General features: G+C 32.3%; 1 long non-coding RNA gene across 1 annotated transcript; it reads right to left on the bottom strand.

Moving 5' to 3' along the window:
• Positions 1-434: 434 nt before the first annotated feature.
• Positions 435-3,531, bottom strand: LOC127183454 (uncharacterized). The gene is made up of 5 exons (XR_007830041.1): positions 3,458-3,531; positions 2,475-2,581; positions 2,318-2,368; positions 2,001-2,094; positions 435-1,278 (listed from the first exon to the last, which is right to left on the bottom strand). It is a non-coding gene; the product is annotated as an uncharacterized LOC127183454 (long non-coding RNA).
• Positions 3,532-5,345: the final 1,814 nt, after the last annotated feature.

Raw genomic sequence — 5,345 nt, 5'->3', positions numbered from 1 at the left:
TGAATGAACATGATTTAATCGTAGCACCCATTATGCATCTAAACAAATCAAGTAAACCTGGACTGAATTGAATATGTTATATGAACACAATAAACATTTGTAGATTTAACATGATTTTAATATGTCAGTGTAACAACTTTTTAACTAATTGAATCAAAATGTTTGTATTGTGTTAGTCTAATCAAATTTATTCTTATTCACTCAATGTCGGTAAAGCACTTCAATTCAACCACATCCTGCCTTGTTACATCAACTAGTTATTGTCTTGTTCATGTATGGTTTTAGTAGTTTAATGAATATCGATCTTGTTGTTTCAATTAGATTTGTTTTAGATGACAGCACTAAGAAACAAGACATTACCCAAAGCTCAGTAATCTTCAGAAAAAGCACAGACAACATGCAAACAATATACATTTTTTATTTTACCATTCAGCTTTAACATGCACTGATTAAGTTTAAACTGCTTTCTTCAATTTAAGTCCCCTATCCATTTGAGTGTCTGTAACACAGTGTATAAGAAACATTTAACCAACAAAATATTGGCTCTTGATAAAACTGATCCCCAAGCTTGTAGGATGTTAATGCCCTATTGGTCTTAAAACTTCTAAAAATTAAGCCATTTTAACACTACCCTTTTGGGAATTTGTAAGGTAAACCTTGGCCTGACACAAAAAAATAACATTTGAAAACAAACAAGAATGCACATGAATTTATAACATAAAACAAACATTGATATCACGTGTAATATTTTGATGATTCTAAATGACCCATGTAGCTATGTTGCTTCACATCTGAAAATAAACAATACTGTGCATCAGTGACTGCTCCACTCAGAGAAAAAAAAAAAAAAAAAAAAAAAAAAAAAAAAAAAGTGTGTAACAGCTGCTTCAGTCAGTTACTACAAAACACTGTTAGTCTCAGTCCATTTAAAACAAACAAAAACAAACTACTACTTAAAAGTGCATTTTGTTTGATTTTTGTTTGTCTTTTTCAAGCTCACTCCAAAAGCTTGTTTTTGAGAAACTGTACCTTGGATGACAACCTCTGTCCATTTAGAAAGATCTTCTGCAAGAATTCAAAAGTACATGTGAGCTCTGGTGGGTTGCTCAGGTTCAAACAGTGTATCAGTCCAAATAACAAGTCACTCAGGACTTCCACACCTTCAATACGGACACCAGTGTCATGTGGGTCATCGTCAGGCAGCGCTCCCTCCTTCAGTATGTCATACACTCCCATCACAGTTTGCTCCCTGGAACTTTGTGACTCCATGTCTGAATCCTGTGTGACAAAATACCTGAAAGATCACAAACAAAAATTAGCTCAAATATTTATTCCAAGAATTGCACACGTATACACTCACTTGCCACTTTTATTAGGTACACCTGTAAAGTAAACTTCAATCCACTACAGAAGCTCTGCTGTGAATTCTACATTTACAAGGTTATAGTTTCTCAGTTTTAAGTTGAAATTGTAACTTTAGGTGAGAATTCTACTCACCTAATATGTTTATTATTGAAGTCACAGTGGGTGCTGGAGTGTTATTGCAGTGCATTATATTATAAGATTGTTATAATTTATTTGGCTACCATATTTAAAATGAATAAGCTGGCTAAAACATTAGAACCATCTTAGAATATAATGCACTGCAATAAAACAAAACCATGCAAGTACAGTTTTCTGATGCCGTTTATGCATTTATATATTTATTTTTTGTAGCATGCCTCTTCTGCCTTTCAGACCAATTTTTAATTTTTAGTAGGGGTTTACACATAGTTTTGTAAATTAGGCCCCAAGAAAGCTCAACAAATATAAATAAAATTAATTGGTTTAGTGCATTAACCTATTCACATAAGAAATTTGTCATGGTGTACCATCAGTTTCCTATGAATGAACAGTTTGTCCAGCTCAGTTATTTGACAAGTGTTCTCTCGTCACATTTTTGAAAACACGCCCCAGTAAAGAATATATGGGTTTTTTAAACTTTTTTTCCGTAAAATCACCAAATATGCCTTGACTACTTTTTCAGGGTCTTCATTTCAAGTAGGTCCACAGAAACTTGATGACACAGGTTCTTCTGATATGTATAGTGTCATCCTGTAGAGTGGGGACATGATTAACTCAAACTTCAGTGGCAGCACAGCTTAAGAGTATTGAACATGTTGCTGTCTATGTAGAATGTAACGGGTGAAATCTATACACATGGGTTTTAAGTCCTGCCCATGTCTTAAATGTGCATGGACAATTTAAATTTACACAAACATAATGATTGCAGCTTCCAAAGCAATGGTTTAGTTTATAATGCTTAAGTAATTAGTACCTACAACTCTTTCCTTTGCAACACACTTCCTGCACTGCCACATACACCTCACTGAAAGAGAAAAAAAAAAAAAAAAAAAAAAAAAAAAATGGAAAGTTCAGTATTCAAGGAGTTAGTTATACATTACTGTATGTGAGCATTAAGAAAAACTACTTACCATGTAATAAAGGTGAGGTTCACACCAGAAGAGCATGGGGACAGCTTTATATTGTGATGTATTTCTTCCTTTCTTTTTATTTTTGTACATAAAAAATAACATTTCCACTGTGAAGAAAAAAAAAAAAAAAAAAATATATAAAAGTTCAATTTTCCCCTAATGTGTATTTAAAAAATTGGCCCAAAGAAAATTACGACTACTGGGTGCTGTTACTAAATATCAAGACTTTTACTTAATATTTATAACTATATTCCCTGAATAAAACCATGCATACAACAATTTTCAGTTGTACTGTATTCAAAAAGCTGGGTAGCATTCTGAGACATTTTGAAACTATGTTTGAATAAACAGAAATGTCTAGTTATAGAAAGTTTAAAGTAATATTCTGCTGATATACAGTGGTCAACATTTGAAGTGGATCAAAAAAGTTAATCAAAGTTGTTGTAAGACAAGAACAGGTTTAGTTTTGGTTTTAGGACAACTTCGATAAAAGGTTTTGATCCACTTCAAATGTTGACTACTGTATACACACGAAAAACCAGGATAACGTTAGTTTATTTAGCTAATGACAACAACAGTCCCTCCGTTGGCATACTAAGCAAAATCTCAAAAAACAAAAAAACAAACAAACAAAAATACTAGCTAGACTTAAAAAAAAAGCGATGAGAAACGGATGCATGGTGTGTTCGACTCAGCATTCACTTTTCCTCCCGTTTTCCCCTCTCGTTGTTTGGGTAGACTGCAGGATTAACGTAGGTTAGGTAGTTAATAGTTAGGCTTAGTTACCATTGAATTGTGACAGAAATGCACCAACTGTAGCGCATATATTAACGTAAGATGAAAGACACGGAACTTAACCTAACACATGTGCTTCAAGCCTGAGAGAATGAACCTGCTTATAAACATCGCCACTGTCTAATAACTTATTTTTAATCTATAATGCTACGTTACTAATTACAAACAGGTACATATTAAGTACTTACCCTCAAAATCAAGTACGCAAAGCAATTAGACGCAGCAGTTCAAAGCGCCGGCGCTCTCACAGCTCCATTTCTTCCATCCGCCTGTACCCACGTGTTTCCGCCGCTGTGCTGAGCATGCGCAGTGACTCACCAGAGAGAGTCGTTGATATAAGCGCCCCAGTCTCGTTGAATCAACAAGTGCTGATCTAATTAATTTGATGATTTCTTAATTTAGTTACACATAACAAGAATGAATCACTTAACAGAAGTAAACTCGTTATATTCTTGTTAATCAGACATATTTGTATTTTGCAAATCAAGCAAGTGGCTAGTTCACTTTTTTGAGTGCAGTCTAAACTGCTCATTGGCTGGTCACTCAGTGAGCTGCCGTGCAGTCAGTACAACCTTGTTGCTATTCCAATCATTTTATTTTTTTTATTTTTTTTATTTCATTTTTTCCCAAATTCATGATCATTTTTTTCCACACTCTAAAAATGTTTTGTTTTGACCCAGTGTTGGGTTACATATTTAGCCCAGCCTTCTGGGTAGTTTTATTTAACTCAAATATTGTTTTAAAATGACTATATTACTGCCTTAAAATAAACCCAAAATAGGTTGTAAATTAAAAAACAGACACATAATTGCTAGAGGCATCAGCAGTAATAAAAAAGTGAGCTTGTACTAATAAGCAACTGAAAAATGTTGATTTTTTATTTTATTATTTATAATTCAACTTATTCATAAATGTTAATTTATTGAACATACTAATAAATGTTAATTTCCAATCTATTCTGTTTTCATTTTAAGCAAGAAATATAGTAATTTTTAAGCAATAGTTGAGTTAAATAATACTACCCAGAAGGTTGGGTAGGGTCCATATTTCACTCAGAGCTGGGTTGTTTTTTAACCCAGCATTTTTAGTGCAAACTCTCAAATATTAATTAAAATACATGTCTAATTAATTGAAATCATGAAACTTACACAATTTAACTGCAATTTAGTAAGTTTAACAAAAATTACCTTTTTTTAAGGCTCTATTAAATGTGTGTTGTTTTTTTTGTTGTTTTTTTTTTCAAATTCAGTTTTATTTTTACCCAATTCTGTTATTATCTGGATTCCATTTTAATAGTTTCATTAAATTTTAATAATCAAAAATATTAATTAATTTAAATAATTAATTTATTTAATTAAATAAAATAATTTATTATTATTTCATTTATTTATTAATTTTTTCAGAAATGTGTTGTGTAGTTACATTTTTCTGGTAAATAATTTCTAATAAAATATTTTATTCCAATAAATATTACTTTAAAATAATGGTTTAACGATTATTTTATTAGTAGTATAAGTACTATCATTACATTAAGTAATATATTTGTCACAGTTACTTCAAGTCGAACCAAACTTTTATTTTGACAGGTTGCTGTGAAGACCTTTAACTTTTTGTTTGTATATGATATGACGATATCACAAAATAAAAGGTGCTCATGAAGTGACTCTCAGAGGAGTTCTAGAAATTATCTTCTACGCATTTATTGAGGCGGTAGAGGCTGAAACAACGGTATCTCACAGCCAGTTCGTATGTATTTTACGAGCTGGCTAATTCGTACGAATTCGTACAACCTCACTCATACGATTTTGTACAATTTTTGTGATGGTTAAGTTTAGGGGCCTTCCACCTTGTAAAGTACGTAAATTTTTCACAAATCATATGAAATTGTATGAATGAGGTCATACGAATTAGCCACCTTGTCAAATATGTAGGAATTGCCGTGAGATCAGGTTGTCTGAAATCACTACAAGCGTCACAACCGCTAACCGAAACCGCTAAATTCGTATGTATTTTACGAGGTGTCTAATGCGTATGACCTCACTCGTACAATTTTGTACGATTTCTGTGATGATTAAG

This window comes from Labeo rohita, chromosome 20 (genome assembly GCF_022985175.1).
Source record: "Labeo rohita strain BAU-BD-2019 chromosome 20, IGBB_LRoh.1.0, whole genome shotgun sequence".
Lineage (NCBI taxonomy): Eukaryota > Metazoa > Chordata > Actinopteri > Cypriniformes > Cyprinidae > Labeo > Labeo rohita.
This window is presented reverse-complemented; position numbering and strand designations above follow the sequence as displayed.